Here is a 20,347-nt window from a genome sequence, read left to right as displayed (position 1 = left end):
AAAAACAATGCAGGTTTCGCCCCTAAATGGTTGGGGCCAGTACAATTGGTATAGAGGTTAGGCGACGGGGTGTTTAAAACCCAAGGGAAGGTCTGGACCTATAGCTACATGTTTCGGCCCTAAAAACATTTAGCTCTTGAGTAACCCCCAAATTAATATTTATGTTTTCTCTTGTTTTTGTCTATTTTTTAGTATGACAGACCAATTCGGAGACGAAGGACGCGCCTTCCGTCCGTCAAGGCAAGTGGCGGCGCAAACGGCCACCCAACTGCGAATCCAGCCCCAAAAGCTGTGGCAGGCTGCTGCAGCACTTGGGGGCAGACGCGTCGAGGGGACACCTGAAGGATGGACTCTCGTCCATCCTTCGTTTCCGGTGTGACGTCACACCCGGTATAATGACCTTGTATATATGTGTAGAGGGAGATGTTCGCCCGTAATCGGTCTCAGTCTGTTGTTAGCGCTGAAGATGACAACATCGTTGTCGTAACACGTGTACGCAAGAAGTGTATAATTTTTATGGTTTAGGGTTCAAGTAGATTTTATATCTTTACTATAAATAATAATGTTTTACACCATACGCAGTTACAAAAAAATAAAATAAATTACACTATATGTATAGTACTACAATAGCAATACTACATACAGAGTTTGATTTTCTTTAAAGAGTTCAATTTAATCAAGGTTTTCTTACATTGTATAATCGAGCCGGGATATTCTAATTATATTTAAGTAAAAATAAAAAAATATTATTTCTTTAGAATTAAGAGTTAATCATAGCTATTAAAACGTAGAATGCTGAAAACAGTGTATTAGGTAGGTATATAGTAATTTATCATGCAAATTGCATTCTAATACGATTTTTTAATGTGTTTTAAATTTATTTTGATAGTAATTTTTTAATACTCGCCATAATACTTTGATTTTATCGCAAACGTCAATGGTTATTAAATGATGCAAGTACAATATTATTACTACGATTCTGGTTAAAACAATAAACACATATCAAAAAATCTACTTCATGTATAACTTTAGATCAAAACTTGATTTGGCGTGCATTATTATGTACCTATAGTCAGAGGCGGAAATAAGTGTTAATTTTTTGTATTGTAAACACTAAAAATTAAAAAACACGCAAATACTAAACACGTGATGGCTTAGCTCCTTGCCCATTAATTGACCTTATACATACAATTTGCTTTAAAAACTATTGTTTATATACTAGTTATAGATTTAAGTAGTGTATACTAGATATATATTAAAGTTTGAAACACTTATATACATACTTTTTTCTTAAAAATGTATATACTTTAAAATAGGTATATAAGAAGAATCTTGTTAATTGTTCTACAAATGGTATTATTATTTGTGACCTTATTAGTAAATATAATAATATAAAATAGACGAGTGTTTAACATTCATCTATAAATAAATATTAGTATGCTGAATATAAACAATAGTTTTGCAAAGACTTAAAACTAAATAATACTAAACGGAAATTTTCTTAGGTAGTAAAATGATGTACACTATCGACAAAAAAGTAATTTTTTAATGTTATCACCAAGTGTTTAACAAAACATTACTTATACTATTAGTGTGTACTGTGTAGTTAAAACTTTCAATCTACTTTAATTATTGGTTATTTTTAAAAATATAAATATTTTTTTGAGTATCAACAGTTTTTAAAATATATTATCACAATAGAAGTTTATATATACAGACAAAACTTAAGGTTTATTAGAACGAGTTATTTTAATGATTGTAGTTGTCGAAGTTTTGTTTGCACTGTACCTCATTAAAAACAGAAGTATGCCCGCATACATCCTATTCTAGTATTTCTGTATACAACATACAAGTTACAACTAAAGGCGCCGAACCTGTAGTCCTATAATGACTTACATGAAATAGAGTTTTATATGAAGATATGATTTGTTTTGTTATAATGTAATTTATTCAATAGATATATAAATCGAAATAGAAGATGGTGCATGTTTTATATGTTTATTTTTGAGCTCGGCACCTCTGATGATTACATCTTAATCATAATTTCAATTTAACAGCTCTTATAAAATAGTTCGGCGGCATATTTTGTGGATAAGGGATCCCCCAATTTTTAGTATCTTCTCCCTCGATTAAAATACATCTTATACTTAATTCATAAACACATAACATATTAATATTCAAAATGCGATATCAGTGTCAATGAAGAAGCCTCAACGAAGATTATCATTTTTATAAGTGACAATCGGAACGGTGCTTCTGGAACGGTGAAGTTTTGCTATAAACTTCCAACTAATTCTTTAAGCACTAAACAATCTGGACACGATAAGAAGAATATTAAAAAAGCAAGGTTGTCTTTTAAATGAGTTTTCAATTTTACTAAGAACTTAAGAAACCTAAAGTTAATTTTTATATGACTCTGCGCATAAATTAATTACGATAGCCAGCAATTTTTGGCAAAAATATATTTATGATTAGGAAATAATTTCGGATAACACGTGAAAGAGATGATGATGGGATGAGGATAAGGTGGTGTTTGAGTGTAAAGGGGATGGGTTGAGGATAAACCACGATGTAGAGAAGATAAGGTGACGTCACTCAAACCAAAATAGTGGTGCGACATTTTTGGTATTACAATTATGTCACGTAGACAGCATATTATTATGCCATTATGCACATGTAACAGTGTAATTGTTTGAAATACATTTAATAAAAATATAAATAATACAACGTTCTTATTTAAATTTTTTAAATTTGATAGAGCTCTGAAAAAAAAAAATTGAATATTATGTAATATTGATAAATAACATAAACAAAAGTGTCTCCATAAAGAAAAACTACAAAGTTACTATTATTTTAAGAGAAAATGAGTGTATTATCTTTAATGAATCACCATGTATATAACACAATACCATTGAAAAGTCAAATGAATACTTTAGATTTTACAATGTAAATTGATATACTAATTATAATAACTAATAAGCCTACAACATATACTAAATATTGTATCTGATCCTGATCCTGATGCTCGTGGAATACGGTACGATATACGGCAAACTGGCCGGAAGCTAACCCGGCGATTTTTTGAGCAGGGGGGTGGGTCTAAAGGTATGGACAAGTGCGCAGCAAAAACAAAAAAAACAACCCATTATAGGTAATAACATGGTGTGATAAAAATTGCATGGGTTCGATACCCGCTTCGAAACGGACCCTGTGTGTGACTTAAGTGTGTTCATACTTCATACAAACAAATACTATGTAGATATTTAAAAAAATAATAATAGGTATAGGCATAGATTAAGTAAAATGATCAATATTTTTTGAATAAAACGAAAGTGTAAAACTAATATGTTTTCAGCTCCGCATTAAAGCTAAAACAAACTATTAATCACAAACTGAGTAGGTACTTTGCATGAAATGATTATTTGTTGTCTGACAACAGGTAATAAGTGTCAATAGGTTGTTGACTCTTACTATTATTGTAACTTTTGTTGATATTTTATTTGTATTTGCTTACGTGTATGCCGGGTAATTAATTTAACGTAAGGCACTAATTTTATCGGAAAATAATTATAAATTTGTAGTTTTTCTTTTTGGAAACATTTCTATGTTTCTTATTATACAACTTTATAAAATTACCAACAATTTACTTTATTTAGTATTTTCCATAGCGCTATCGACTTTAGAAACATAAATGGTAACTATTGAATTAACTTTCTAAAATTAAAACAATTTGCTAAAGGTGATTTATTAAGAATAAGACTCTGGATAAGACACATATTTCCTCCTAAAATAATCGCAATTTTATAGTTTTTCTTTTCGAAAACATTTTTGTTTTTTGTTACAATATTATAAAATGACTAAATATTTACCTTTTTAACACGCTTATATTAGCTTCACTTGTATGTATGTTTGTATGTTTGTATGTAACTATGTAACTAAAAAGAGATAGGCAACCGAACGTACATGCATGTATTCATTGTTGTTTACCTGAAGTTTTCAAGTAATAGAGACACGTATGTACTAGAATTAAAAAAAACACGATTTTAAAGCACATCGAACTAAAAAGTGGAAAATAAATATAGTTTAAAAAAACTAAAAAACACGCTTAAATAGTAAAATAAACTAAAAAGTAGAAAATAATTTTCAATATAGAAATCAATTAATAAAAAATAAATAGTATTATTGTGAAAAAAGCGTGGGGTGCTACATATATCAGTTCTTGAAAAGCGCCCCACACTTTTTTCACAATAATACTATTTATTTTTTATTAATTGATTTCTATATTGAAAATTATTTTCTACTTTTTAGTTTATTTTACTATTTAAGCGTATTTTTTAGTTTTTTTAAACTATATTTTAGTATTGTCCAAAGTCTTATAACCGTTTCAAAACTTAAATGACATCGTATAACTTAATTAACTTAATAATTTAACAACGACTCGCAAAACATTTTGACTAGTTAATTGCCAGTTTTGAATATTTACTATAAATTTACTATAAATAGTTAAGAATTTAGAACGGGAGGTAGAGTGCAGTTGAGTAATGCGGGCAGATAAAAAATAATACACGTACTTTAATCCACCCTTCCTCTGTCCTAAATTTTGAACCTTATTAACTTCATAAAAGTAATTGTTCAAAACTATGTAGTTATTGACCGGTCAAAGTATTCATAAACATAAAACTAGCGATTCATTCTCATATGTTGCCCAAATGGATATTTTATACCTACACTGATTTCAAAAAAGTGTTTGACAGTGTTGATCATCTTCTTCTAATAAATACGTTAGATAGGTATGGGATATTTTACTTTCATGATTAACATCCTCTTTGTTAAATAGAATCTAAATTATAAGCCTATCCATGTTCGTTTAGGTGGTCTTCACCTAGGATGCCATCATCTTTCATTCATCTTTCACCAATATTATTTTTATTATTTATAAACAATATCCAGTAATCAAACACTAAAAATAAAAAATAAATTAAAAAAAAATACATTCAAATTTTGATTTTAATGCATCACAAAGAGACAGTCAGATAATTATTGGTTTTCGCATAGTCTATTTCTAAGTACAAAAAAATGCAAAATATTATTATTTTATCTGAAAAGACCAGTATTGAATTTAAGTATACTTTTAATAATATTTCTGTTGAGACAGTTAAGTCTTTGAACGACTTAGGAATTACTTTCGGCTCCCAAGTTATGTTTCAATATTTTATTGATATCTTTAAATGAGAAAGGAAACCACATAAATTATGTTTTCTTGGCAAAATTGTTAACTTAATAATTCGTCCTTCATTTTTGGAACGGTTAAATGTTCGAATTAGTTCTAGAAACCAAGAAATTTTTTTTATATAATATCTCGCGAAAATACTTACAACCTTCACCTGAAAATTTATTAATGGCAATAGAAAACAAAATGAAAGGGCAAATAGCCATGAGGAAATCAATCGTCGAATAATAGCAGGGAATAAGTGCTATTTCTCACTGGTACCACTGTTCAAGTCAAAACTACTATCAAGGAGAACAAAAAGTAGGCTTTATAAAGCTCTGGTCAGGCCTTTTGCATTATATGGGTGTGGGGCGTAGGCATCAACGAAGGCAGACGAGAAGAAACTAATGACATTTGAGAGGAAAATATTAAGGAGGATCTTCGGCCCTAAAAGGAATACTGAAAACAACGAATACGGACGAAGGATGAACGCAGAACTAAGGGAGTTGTTTAACGAAACCGATATAGTAGGTGTTCTTAAAAGTCGAAGACTTAGCTGAGCAGGACATGTGTCGAGAGCGGAGGGTAGAATAGTACACAAGGTCACAATGTGGAAGCCCGATCGAACAAGACCAAGAGGACGGCCAAGACAATGGTGGAGCGACCGAGTCAGAAAAGATCTGAAGATCCTTGGACTCAGAGACGGAAAAAGATTAGCGTTGGATAGAGAGGTGTGGAGAGGGATTGTGGAAGCGCCGATGGATCTGAACGGCTTTGAATAAGAAAAAAAAAAATAAAAAATAAAATGTTATTGTTAGTGATGATTCATTAATGAGATGACATTCATTTGCTTTTAAAAAAATTGCGATTTTGTAGTTTTTCTTTTTGGAGACTATTAAAGACTTTTTGTCTATGTTATTTTACAATTTACACTATTAGATAATATTCAATTTTTATCTTTTTCCTTTTTTTTCCAAAGGTCTATTAATTTTTTTAATTAACATTGGAACGTAAAATTTATTTAATTAACTATTAAATTAAAAAACATTTTCTGAAAATTTTGAACTGGTCGATAATAAGTTTTGGATAAATACTTTTACAGTTAATAAAGTTTAAAGTTTAGACGGGAGGAAGGGTGAAGTAAAGTATTATTTTAACTAAGCGAGCATTACTGAGCAGCACTATACCTGCCGTCCTAAATGTTATACTCTAATAACTAAAAGTGATTGTTCAAAACTGGCTATTAACTAGTCAAAATGTTTTGCAAATTATTGTTAATTTATAAAGTTAAATAAATTGTACGATGCTATTTCGGGCTTGGAAAGTTTATAATGAGCTTTGGAACAATACTAAAAAAGACAAATATTTAGTCATTTTACAATATTGTAAAAAATGTTTTCCTAAAGAACAACAGCTACAAAATTGCGATTATTTTAGGAGAAAATGAGTGCCTTATCTATGGCTAAATGTATACACATTCATCTCTACACAACACACTCCAGCGACTAGCGCCGGCGCCCTGTCTGTTCGAATTAACTGAAGTTGTGTTTTTTGAGCTTTCGACGGGACGGGCAACAGTCAGTAGCCGTCCGGCAGCGCATGGTGGCGCACATATATTCCGTTGTGGTCGTCGTCGCCACCCGACGAGACGTCTACGTTCCTGTCTTCCGATATAGTGAGTATACCTTGATTGCTAAGAAGTTTTACCGACAAGCATGATAATAGTAACGATAATTTTTACAACACTTGTAATTACAGATTATTCACTAAAAAAAAAAAAAAACCAATATTTGTTATTAATAAATAATTGAAAATAAAAAGATACTTTAACAAAATGTCCGATAAAAAATAATTTTTTTAAAAATTATTAATTAGTATAAGTATCGATTTATTTTTTCATTAAAATTATCGCCGGGCTCTTACAGATTAAGACAGAGCTGAAGTGAACAGCCCCCCTCCCCCAATTGTTCTCGAGTATAATGGACATAAGATACTTATAATACTTTTATAAAGTTAAAATGAAAGTGAAAAAAAAAATTAATTAAAGGTCAAAGGAAAATAATATTTATGTTCTCTCGAAACAGTATATTATGATTATTGATCTTAACCTTTTTAAAGAATTAAAAACCAAAATTTATCTTTTCGGTTGTTACAGCCAACCGTTACGCAATAATGATTTATTTGTTTTTTTTTTTGCTCGGTGTGCATTTTTTTTTTAATTTGAGGATTATATTTTTATTTCTATTTGTTATTGTTTTATTCGATATAATTATTTATTCGCCGAGTAGTAGGAGGTACTTTTACTTTAATGGTAAAACAACGACGACGTTTTTGTTTTATGTGTGATCTACAGCTCATACTTTTTGTTTTTATAAATACCTAATTGTATCATTAATTTTATCGTTAAAGTACACCACACCCTGTTCCACTCTTAATTGTAATTTATTTCAAACCCGATATTATAATTTTGTTTTATCAAAAATTACTATAGTGTACGAGGCGATAAAAAAATCACAAATATCATAATGAAACAGCGGCTAATAGCGAAAAATATTGAAGTAACATTTTTTTTAGTTGTTTAGAACTCAATATTTATAACAGGACATAATCCACGAATAAAATACAATATAAATAACTGTATCATGTTATATAGAGCATGCGCATACATTCATTGTATTAATACGCCTTTTTTAAGTTACATCATAAAAGTATTTAAACGTAATACAATCAGGTTAAGGAGATTCCTGTAGAAAAGTTAGTTTTTGTTTACACCGTTTAGATCTGGTTGTAGGCTTTCACATTTAAAATATTATTGTCTGGATATGTTTAATGAATTCTAGTGCGTTCAAGACACACTATTGTGATTTTATTTGATAAGGTTCTTACGAGTGTGGCCTATTGGCTGTTTATAGTTGAGACCTTAGAATTTAAATGGATTATTTCATGCTTTCTTGGTAAATTCATAGTTTGGCGGACATGTAAAATCTATTTGATTTAAATTAAATTAAATTTTTTGGTTCAAAAATTGGTCAAGGGCATAGCAATAATATATTTTAGGCTAAATGTAAACTTATTAGTGACAACCATTTCGATGGTTTAAATGCAATTAATTGTATATCGCTTGCCATCTAATTATGTTTGTAATTTCTAGAATACAATGATCTCTGAAGTAATACATATTGTGTCGACTTTTTGGCAGATATTTCATTTTTTTTTTTATTTACTAGTCTGATGTTTTGCATTTTTGCCATTTCAGTAACCGAGTTTGCTTTAGAAGCAACGATGTATAAGTTGTGTTCAGTGTATTCCATTTGTATTTGTTTTACGGTTATGTGTTGTTTTTATAGTGATGGTGGCTGGTGCCGTATTTGGTTTAGGAAATGTTGGTAGTATTTAGTAAAATACATACTGACTGTTTTGTTGTTTCAACATTCAGAAGTGTGAACAAAACTCACTATAGATCACTTATTGTATTTTCTTGTAATTGACAATTATATAATAATGCAAATGTACATACCGAAAATACTTAACCGTAATTTAATTTTTACTAATCAAACACCTAATAAATAATAAATAGTAATTTATAATTTTTTTTTTTACATAGCTTTTAGCTTCACCTACAAAATTGTTGTGTTTTAACAATATGCATAGTCTGCATAATAAAATAATGTTTTGTTAAATTATGTTTATAGAAAAATAATAGCTGTAGGACATTTTGTTCGTGTATACACCATGAAATAAAAAAAAACTTATTCTCGTTTGAATAATTTACCAAAAACAAACCGTAATTTAGGATTGCACTTAAACTACACATGCCTCAGAAACAAACAAAAAACGTCGCGGTAAAATATTTGAATTAAACTTATTCCAGAAAAAATATGGGGGTCGTTATTTAGAATTGTACAACTTGTAGCTTAAGTGTTTTTTATACCCGCGCAAAACTACAACAAGCGTAGCGTCGCGTTGGTTTTGTTAAACATTATTTTTCCTCGATTTTAATATTTATTTACAATTATAAGTCCTATATGACAATACAAAATTAGTTATTCAAATATCAAAATTGTTTTTAACTAGATATGCTATTTGTTATAACTTATTTTATATTTTTGGTATGTGTTATCGTATAAACAAATATATATTAATATAATAATGATTGGTTTTTGTTGTATAGTTATGTGTGATAGTGGCTGGTGCTGTATTTTGTTTGAAAAATTATGGTAGTCAAATATTAATTTTGGCTTAGTTTTATTTCTGAGTGACCTATGGGTAAATGTCACCTTTTCGAAAAAAATAAATTTGGACAATGGCTAGACGTGTTAATAAAATACCCTTCATAATGATAAATGTATGAAACAATGGCAATCCCAGGAAGAAAACTTTGAAAACATTTAGCACATTTAAATAATTTGTCAAAAGTCTCTGCAAGTGAGATTGGTCCATCTTGATACAAGTAAAAAAATATATTATTTATTAAAGATACGTATAATAAGATACATGACGTAATTATTTTATGAAATTTAACTCGTCAAAAATTTAAAACCGTCACCACTTCTAAATCGCGAAAGAAATCCAAAATGTTTATATAATTTTTACGTTAAAATTACGACGTGCTCTAGTTTTTTAAAAATAGTTTTAGTTTCAACTTTCCAAGTTCTTATAGATTTTTCTTTAGATAATGCCAGGAGACCGATCAGTGCTCATATTATGTGTTATAATTATTTCTAGTCAATATAAAAAATACTTTATAAATTAGTAGTTAACTTCCACGAGGAAAGATTGCGCTGTGTAAATTTACAATTATATACAGGTATTACTGGCATTATATTATAGGATAGCTATATCAATAAACGCCGATAAACCATAAACATATCATAAAGCCTTTCCCTAGAAATAATAGAATGGATGGTAACTTATATTTATTTATCTTTTAGAACTTAAGGTTTGAAATTTAGATTAAAGGTAGAATTAGTTTTGGGCTACGACATATACAATTATTGTCTTACAAATCTGTTGTATATGGGGTAACACTAAGGTGGATTGATCGATCCACCTCGGGTAACACTGTGTATATTTGCTAGATAACCTATAATCACTACTACTGTAATATAACACACATGTTCTTTAAAATAATATTGTAAATTAATTGTTATAATCAATATGCTTAAATAAAATTAAAGATGAATACTAATTAGTATAATTAAAAACTATTAATTGTAATACAACAAAATCTGTACTCAAATTTTTGTTGTTGTTGAGGAAAACTCGAAGTAGGAGAAAACTGCACTAGGACCATTATATTACTCTATTACTAGGACCAAAGTAAGTTTCTACAGTGAGTAAATAGGCTGTAAACAAATATTTGAAAAATTATATTACTATATATTTTTACAATTAAAAAAGATTGACAATTTCAGATCATTTTTTCTTTAACCACGCAGATTTCTAAAACTGATGAACGGATGTTGTTATTTATGGTCTTATTAGGGTTATCTTATGTAGAAGTGCTGAGACGAGTTTTAGAACTTTATCTGATATAGTTCATTCACCATAGAGCTTTAAAGTTGTATAACATAAAAACTCATTTTCCTCCTAAATTTGCATACTTTTAGAATTAATTGGTTAATAATAAACCATACATTTTTAATATTTCTCAAATAATTAAAAATCTAGGAAGTCTACATGACTTGGCAAGCGTTTTTCCCATCAAAATGGTTTTGTGCGGGACAAGTATGTGACGCCAGTAATAACAATAGAATTACCAAATGTTCTCAATGTATAGAGAAGAACTTTATCTGTGCCGTAGCGTTTTTGATATACTCAAGATTTTTTTGTAAGAAAATGAAAAAAATAAATATTTACGGACGAATAATTTTGATTGTGTTTGATATCAAAAAAAAAAAAAAAAATAAGTACCTTATGGCATAGATAAAGTTTTTCTCTATACAATGAAGCATTTCACAATGCTTTTGTAAATACAGCCCCTACAATCTCTCACGTTATCTTCGGAGGTGACTTTTATCAAACAAATTGAAAATATCGCCTACATTTTATAATATAATCAGCAGATGAAAATCAAGTTATACCATTGAGTATACATTGTACAAGATATACTTAGAGTATAACCTCTTTAAAAAAGTCATACTTAGGTACAATTAAAGGCCTTGGAGCAACTGACCAGTTGAATCCATCAAAATTATATTTTGTTAAAAAATATGTTTGTGAAAACATTTTGGTACACAAAAAGTAAAATACTATTTGCTAATATAATTACTTTTAAAGCTATTACAAACCGTATTTTTCAGCCCATTGTGGTAAATGAGTTAAATAGTTTTCTTTTAATCGTCTTGAACAGTTTTAAAAAGCAGATTTATCGGATATTTGTTCTAATATCTTCAATTATGTTTGATTTCAGGTGATCCCTTAAATCAATTAATTTGTATTGCGTTATAAAAATCAAATAATATGTTGCGGCTGTAACGCTTTGTGATCCGATGGTTTCGTATACTTATTCTATCATTATTTATAATTAGTTTTACACGTCTTGACCCTCGATATCTTTTTGCATCTTGAATGTGTCATAGATAAAAAAAAATGCAATTCAAAAAGTATTACTACTGTGTTAAACTTAAAAAATCATCACAAAAAGGGTTATGGTAACTTTTTTCCGATTTTAAATGCCTTTAATTGAAAACGGCCACCGGGGGTCGAATTATATGTATAATATAATTAATGCTGGTATGCTGTTAAAATAAAACATCATTTTGCACTTTTTGTAATAACTTAATTCAAATACTTTATAATATTTCAAAAGTTTCGTTTTCACATAGACGAGGTGGTTAAAAAAAAATTCTCGCCAAGTTTCAGCTACTAAAACAATTAATTAAAACACATTAGAATACACATCAGGCATTACGCAGAAAAAACTTGTAAAAGTTAAATAAAAACTAATTGTAGTATGTGTAATTAAAAAAACATCTATAACAAAGACGACAATTAATTACACTTTTCTCTTGGAGGCAATTCATGTGCAGTTCTTTTTTTTTTTGAAAAGGTGAGTATTCGCTTTTGGGTTAACCGTGGAATTTATGTAAAATGGTTCAGTTACCTGGAGTTTGGTTGGTGGGAAAGCGAACTCGATTCAATTACGATATAGCGGTCGAAATCATGTAGCTACCTACTGGAAAAACAACCGTTACGTTGAACCGCCGTTGCAAGTTCTTTATGCCGATACGGGTGGGTTATGGATGAAATAAGTATTTATGAAATAATTGATAACTCCGTGTTTAACGGAATTCAGGTTTACGGGTTATTTACAAAATAATCAAATTCAGATAATATTATGTACGGATCTATTTATTTTATTTCGTGTAGCGGGTTTGTTTGCAGTACAATCATTAGATACACTTGTGTCTTAGCTATTACGCGGAGCTGAGAAGGTATTGCTCTTACAATTATGCGACCGATGCATTCAAGTAGTAAGTTTGTACGTTCTATGCCACATCGAGAACACCAAATTAAAAAAAAATTAATATACAATAATGGTCATAATTCTTAACTTAAAATTATGGCGTGCTATAATTAAAAAAAAAAAAAATTGTCGATATAGTTCCAGATTTATAATATACTACACGACTTTATGTTAAAAATATCTTGTTTGAGTATTTCGGATTTCCAATACTTATGGGAACCTACAAATAAAACACGAATCTTAAGAATATTTTACTACCCACTATTGAAAATGTGTCCTATAATTTGACAGGATGATTTATCATATTTTATTGACATATGCCAATTTTCGCCTAACGCCTTTACATGTTTTGGAAATTGAATGTCTGCCGTTTTCAGTTCTTTGAACCAGAAAATAGTAGTGCGCATATTTTAATTTGAATGTGAATTATAAAAAAACGTGATTTTAAATGTATACGATTACAAAATAAATCATAGTTATACTAGATTTGGCCATGCATGAATTTGACAGACATTGTAATTGTAATTGTACGGTTTAGTTAACAAAATAAAAAAGTATTAATCACAATTAGGCGTACGCTTTAGATTTTGGAAATGTGTTGAAGTATATTTGTTTCTCGGACACAAATTTGCTAATTCTTTGTAAATGTTAAGCCATCGACCGTGGTATGGTAAATATAAACGTTCTTCAAATAAGTAAATATATGTATGTTTACTTTTGTATACAATCAGAAATGCTTACTTTTGATCAAATGTAGCAACCTGTAGATACATCAGACTCTGTAAAGGTTTAATCAAACGTAAATATAATATTACAGAATACAAAAAAGAACATTTTATTCATATTTACCCTAGTAATTCTTGTGCTTTAAAAAGAACTTGCGGTTTTTGCAGTATATATTATTATTATAGTTTTCACTATACTATATAATATGTTTCTAAAACTTGAGATAGGTCTTCTTATATGGCAGTATAATAATTAAACACCGTTTTACTACCCTGGGAAAATTGAATGTCAGGCACAAGATTGGCATTATGTAATTGTAACGACTGTCCATTGGAAATAGTGATTAACGATTAAAGTTGTCTTAGTTGTTTGTTAGGAATAATGTCAATGTGGCTTTACAGAAAGTTGTTATCCATTCAAATGTTTTTTTTTTTTAATTAATTATTGTTTAAATTAAGTACAGGTTTAATATAATTTAAAATTAAGAAATATACTAAAAATTCGTTTAACATGATAGTTTTGATAGTATAATAATTCTAAACTATAAAAATTTAGGAAATTAATGTGTCATTGAAACATAAAATAGTGGAAAAGTTTACTTTTAGTAAATGTTTACTGCAATTGTTTCCAGACATTACATAAAAATAGTATAGTGTATACTTTTATGTTTGCTCCACGTCCTGGCCATTTTTTAATTTATTAGGTTAAATAGCTTGGAAAGTAAGCGATGCGCGATTAACTACGCCCTTATCAAACTCATAGTATGCTTTATACTTGAATGCTATAAATTATATTAAAAATTAACTTTTTTATGCCTAAACGTGTTCAAGTTTCATTTCGCATCAACACTAAAAAAACACTCAGTTTGGTGTTGATAAGACTTAATATAGACCACATAAAATACAATCAGCTAAATGTATGTGTAACAGTGAACAATCTAAAAATAGTATTGTATGTACCTACACATTCACTGAAGTTGTATACATAAGTTCCCGGTGGTATGTGATTTAAATTCTTAATTTTCAAATGTACATAAGTTCATATATTTATTTAGAAGAATTAAAAAAACCATTTCAGCCATTTAATTATGCATTATAATCATAGAATTTATCTGGACCCTTAATTCACTTAAACATCATCGATTTCTGTAATTTGAACGCATTAAATGTTGAACTGCCGTTCATCACAAAAATACTGACACAGTAATAATAAATTAAACTTCTTTAAGTATACCGGGTGATTATTTTAACGCTCTACACTAGTTTACTCTTAAAATAATTACAATTTTATAGTGTTTCTTTTTGAAAATATTTTTGTTTATGTTATATTACTATATGAGACAATATTCAAATTTTTATCTTTTTTAGTATTTTCTAGAGCTTTATCAACTTTTGAAACTTAAATGGTAACATATATATATATATATATATATTTTACTAAGTTTTTAAATTAAGAATAATTTGCTGGAAATGTTGACTGGTTGATAACCAGTTTTGTATAAATAGTTTTAAAGTAATTAAAGTTTAAAATTTGTGGAGGAATGGTGGAGAGTAAAGGTAATTTTATCTGCGCGTATTTTTTAACCGCACTCCACCTCCCTTTCTGAATTTTAAACTTAAAAAACTTAAAAAATAATTATTCAAAACTGTTTTTGACAAGTCAAATTTTTCAATAAATTATTTTTAATTCAAAAAGCTAATTAATTATATACGTTGCCACTTAAGTTTTATAAGTTGATAGCAAATACTAAAAAAGATAAAAATTTAAGTATTGTCTAATATTGTACTACAACATAAATAAAGATGTTTCCAAAAAGAAACACTACAAAATTGTAATTTTTTTTAAGAGTAAACTAGTGTAGGGCGTCAAAAGAATCACTCGGTATACTATATATATATATATAACTGAGTTTGTTTTCTATTTAAAATTTAATTTGACACGTTCTTACTCTATTTAATATATAAACCCGTCTATGACTCTAACTTAAACGTTTCACAGATACTTCCATACTGCTTATACATTACAAATATTGTACACTTTTTTGAAAAATAATTATTAATTTTTTACATTTTTATTTAGAATATCATGATATCAGAACGTTGTTAATCTTTAATTAATATGTGCTATACCAAATGAATGTGTTTAAGAGATATGAATGGAGAATAATTCTTAAACAGTTTTCCTTTTTCTAATTTTCTAAAACTGATTTTCTTACACTTTAAAAAAAAGATTATTGGGTAAAATATGACTTTTGAATTACCCCTTTCTTGATATTTCACGATACAAAGTGTTCTAATCAAGCAATTCTATTAAAAATGATAAAACTGATAACAATATAAAACTTATTACTTGCTAAACATATTTTTTTTATCATGATAAAATCAAGAGAACAATTTTCAAGTGTCATATTTCAGCTTACTTTTTTTTTCTAATTTGATTAGTTTTATAAGTTGAGAAAATTAAAAATTATGATGTTATTTAAGAGGAAGGGTGGCATAGTAAGACGTCAGTGTGTTTTTTGTGAATTTTATAGCATACAGTGTGTTACATATTGTTTCTATTATGGTTATGTTGTGACCTATCATATTTTTGTATCAATCAGGGTATTAGTTCGTACAAAATACTATTAAAGTAATATTTTCCCAGTTTAATTTGGTTTTTATCTGGTAATTACGGTTAACAAACTAGGTATATCAAGTTAGTATCGGTTGTCTTAGATAGAGGATTATGAGGTAATTATTTCACTTAAATATTGTAATTTTATCAAAAAAACATTACTGAATTCTTATTATTAACGTTTACATTTATATTAACTAATGGACATATTGTCAAAATCATATTTATGAGTTCAATTTTTACAACCCCGCATACATTAACAGTACAGCATCTACAAAACATGTATCTAATGCTCTGGTATTTAACCCCTGTGACCTAGCTAATTTGTCAAAAAAAAATCTTGGATAAAATATTTTGTTAGACGTAAGATAAATTTTTCAAGTACTGAAGTATTTCCCAAAGATGTTGTATAATATCGCGTGTTTGAGAAATTTAGTACTCGTGGAACCAATGGTAGAATAATTTATAAAGTACCTAAATAAATCAGGGTCAGGCCGGAAACTAGAAAAGAATAGAACAAATATGTAGATTTTTTTATACAAACTACAAACCATTTTTGACGTTTCCTTTATTTTTACCATGCATTAATATCTTATGATACACAAATTTTTAATTCAAATTTCAAATTTATTTTACTTGACCCTAGGCCAGAAGTGTTAATTTTAATCAATATTTTAAACGGTAACATTCTATCAACTTATTAAGAGGGCGTCGCACCGCCCGTTTTTAAGGAGTAAAGTATAGGCAATTTTTTACAAAATCTTAATTTAAAGGTTAAATTGTGATGTGTAATTATTAGTTCAATAACTAGGACTCTATTTTGGTAGTTCATTTATTTTTTGGACTATTACAGCATCCTTGAAGGCGATTTAAAAATGTTTTTTCATCTCAACTTGTTTAAGCAGACTGAAAATATCGCTTAATTTTGGATTTAGAGTAAAAGCACCTATTATAAAATTAAAAGAGAACAATATTTTGGAGGTCAAGACGGTGCGTATTTTCATTATTTAGAGTATAACGATAAATACATAGTTTAGAATAAACGACTATTTTAACATTTTCTAATGACATATATAAAAACACACTCCGGAATATTGTTTTCCTATAATTTTATAATGGGTGCCTTTAATCTATAACAAAAATTAAGTGAGTTATTTTCAGTCTGCTTATATATGTTTTTACCACTGAAAATCAACGATGCGACTCCCTCTTAATACGATTTTATTCGATTTATTTTTGTATAATCTATCTATATGTTAAATCTTAAATGTTTATTATTTTGTTGATTAATTTAACAAACGAAAGTTATGCATTTAAAAAAACTAACTTTTTAAATTTTAAGTAAAGAAATTAAAATAATTGTTGATTACAAAAAAAATTAACTGTTTTTGGCTTCTGCTATTTAAATATCATTAATTTTTGACACCTACGTTTTACCATTATGGATTGAATAAAGCACATTTATCGGAACTAAGTTGAGCTATAGTTTAAAGTTCTTTCTTTAAACTAAATAAGGTTTAAGATTTTAGAAAAAAAATCTATGTAGAATTTTAATAGTGTTGATATCGTTAATATTGAAATGTGAACATTGACTTAAATTTTAAATAACAAAAGCACAACATTTAAAATGTTTAATAGGTACATGACTTTTTAGCTGACAGTGTTTTTTTTTGGCCAAATTCTGCGCTCTATAGGCTAACACTAATTTAAAACCTATTTTAGTGGTATACATGAACCCCGTCATGACATTATTGTTTTAAAATTAACGAAAAATAAATGCAATTAGTTATATTATTATTACTTTTTATATAGACCGAGATGTCCTTAAGGGGGATATTTTGAAGGTAATATTTTACATTTTTCATTTTGAGTTGAACCAACATACTATCTGTAGATAATATAATATACACAAATGAGTGTTTCACGTCGTATCAAAGTTTTACTGAGAACATTTGATGAAATTCTAAGCTTTTGAACCGATGTAGCGAGCTTTTCTTAATGGGTATTTTATTATTGTAGTAATTATTTAGCACAAAAAATGTAAATAACAATAATAGATAATAACTTAGTAATTTACTTGAATTAGTAGATATATTTCAGATTCCAATGGTTTATGTAGAAAATTTGTTATATATATCGAACAGTCAACATTTTTAGGAAATTATTCTTACACGTGACCATTTAAGTCTCAAAAGTTGATATAAAACAACTTATTTGAAAGGAAGTTAAAATATATAAGTTTACGAAAATATAAAATTCAATAACTGATTAAACCCTATTAGATATTAAGTGGATCACTTTAAGAAAATTAATTTTGTGTAATATTTTTATAATAAAATCATACTTTAAAATACTGGTATGCTGCGCTCGATATGTTATAGATTTGTTACATAAATTAAAAAGAGCTTATATTTATACAAATTGTTTTAAAACGATGATTTATGTACAAAATGTATTTGTCAGTGACAAATGTCGGCGGATGAATAAAGTTCATGAAAATAACATGCTTATGGCATTGCAAAAAATATTTATGTGTTCTTATAAGTGTGATGATTATATCCATAAATATGATGTTTAAAAGGACGTATAAGCATATGTAGTATAACACTTGTGTGATTTGATTTTTCGGAATCCATTAATAATTTAAGTTTATTGCAATCCTAAAGTGGCTGGTCGAGTTCCAATTTTTCAAAACATATTTCAAATACCACGCAAATCTGCCTACAGAAAAACCCTCAAATAATTCTTTATAAAATATTTAGTGTACCATTGGTATTGAAAATTTATTTTTATTGAACAAGCGATGGTGCGTGTCATGAACAAGCCAGCGTGTAAGCTTTTATTCCTGAAGGTTGCCACAGTTTGTTAAAATATAATTTGAGAAGATTTGGCTAGTTACGGCGTCGACGAGTAATAATTTATAGTTCACACAAACTAATAGTCAATCGTGATAATTCAAATATTGTTTGTAAGTCCAAATCGTAAAAACTTTTGGAATATACACCAAGAATACATTTTAACTCAATTTTAACTAAGAAAAAGTTGAAATTATAATTTTTTCAATTGTGTTAAAAAACGTTTAATACTAAATAATAGGAATAAAAGCGTTGTCATTTCACTTAAATCAATTGCGGTTAAACTGAGCTCTTGGAAGAATCTAAGGTGGTCAACATGCCTCCTAATGTCTCGAAAATTTAGTGCGCCCATTGGACTAAGTTTTGTTGAAAATAATTGTCCAATACCTATTATCACATTTATATTTGTACTGTACAAGAGTTTTGTTTTCAAAAGTAACACAATAAAATAGAACAAACGCGGCCAACAGATTCTGAAAATATATTCCACCTTAACGTTGGTTAATTTAGTTAAATAGCCAACGTTCAAACGAAGGATAACTTTTAAGAGAGATTTCGCAAGGCCTGAGAAATGATCTCTTTTACATGTTCTTTGTAAAACATATAACAACGAATTTTTAATTTATTTTTATTTACGATCCAATTAAAAACGGTCATGCTAGTTTTTTTTTTTGATAAGTTTTATTTTTTGGTCTTCTAACTATATGTATATATATGTTGTAATCTTTATGATCATTGTTTAGTGCTAATTTAAAATATTTAATTTTTTTCAGGTATTCAATAATTTTAAAATAGTATAAAACCCTAAATAAATAAATATTGTATACTCCGAGTTTTACTGCTTTGTGTTAGTTTCGATGTTGAATTGATAAGATAAAACAAAGGTTTTAAAATAAAGAGTTCTTTTAAATGCAGATTTTCAAGAAAAAAAAAATACAAAACTCCAAAATTAATTAATGATCATTTACCATGAGCAGGTATAATAATATAATATAATGTAAGATTTTTTACAATGTTTTTGGTAATTTTTAAGTGTGAATGTATAATACATTTTTTTAATCAATATAATATTTTTTATGATCTTAATATCTGAGTAGTTAAAATATATATCTGAGTAGGATTTTTGTTCTATCTACAAAAAGATCTAATTCCATCTATGTGAATAGCACTAGGAATTACTATAAAAGTTACAATATATACTCAATGGTTCAAACTAATACAAATAACGTTGTGAAATATTTATTACGTCGACAAAGCCGTGTTTACGTTTTTAATTACCTATTATTAAAAAACAAAATAGTGCTCAATAATATAAAATAGATATTAAATACTATTTATATATTATAGTATAAATAATTGATTCGTTAAGGTCTTGAATTACATACTATATGAATGATGTAACATATTACAACTCTAACTACAACATAACTGTATAACATATATATATATATATATATATATATATATAAATAT

General features: G+C 28.0%; 1 protein-coding gene across 1 annotated transcript in view; it reads left to right on the top strand.

Annotated features, from left to right (window-relative positions):
- The first annotated feature begins 6,799 nt into the window (after nucleotides 1-6,799).
- LOC126844998 (hemicentin-1-like) overlaps nucleotides 6,800-20,347 on the top strand; it is a 156,612-nt gene continuing 143,064 nt past the window's right edge. The window contains exon 1 of the mRNA XM_050583568.1: nucleotides 6,800-6,884. The gene's annotated coding sequence lies outside the window, so the exon portion shown is untranslated. The remainder of the gene's footprint in view (nucleotides 6,885-20,347) is intronic.

Source organism: Adelges cooleyi, unplaced genomic scaffold (genome assembly GCF_023614345.1).
Source record: "Adelges cooleyi isolate 19-005CV unplaced genomic scaffold, UGA_ACOO_1.1 ACOO_flye_CR_arks_rails_tigmint_CR_PRNA_651, whole genome shotgun sequence".
Classification (NCBI taxonomy): domain Eukaryota; kingdom Metazoa; phylum Arthropoda; class Insecta; order Hemiptera; family Adelgidae; genus Adelges; species Adelges cooleyi.
The sequence above is the reverse complement of the archived record's forward strand: the minus strand, read 5'-3'. Positions and strand labels throughout refer to the sequence as shown.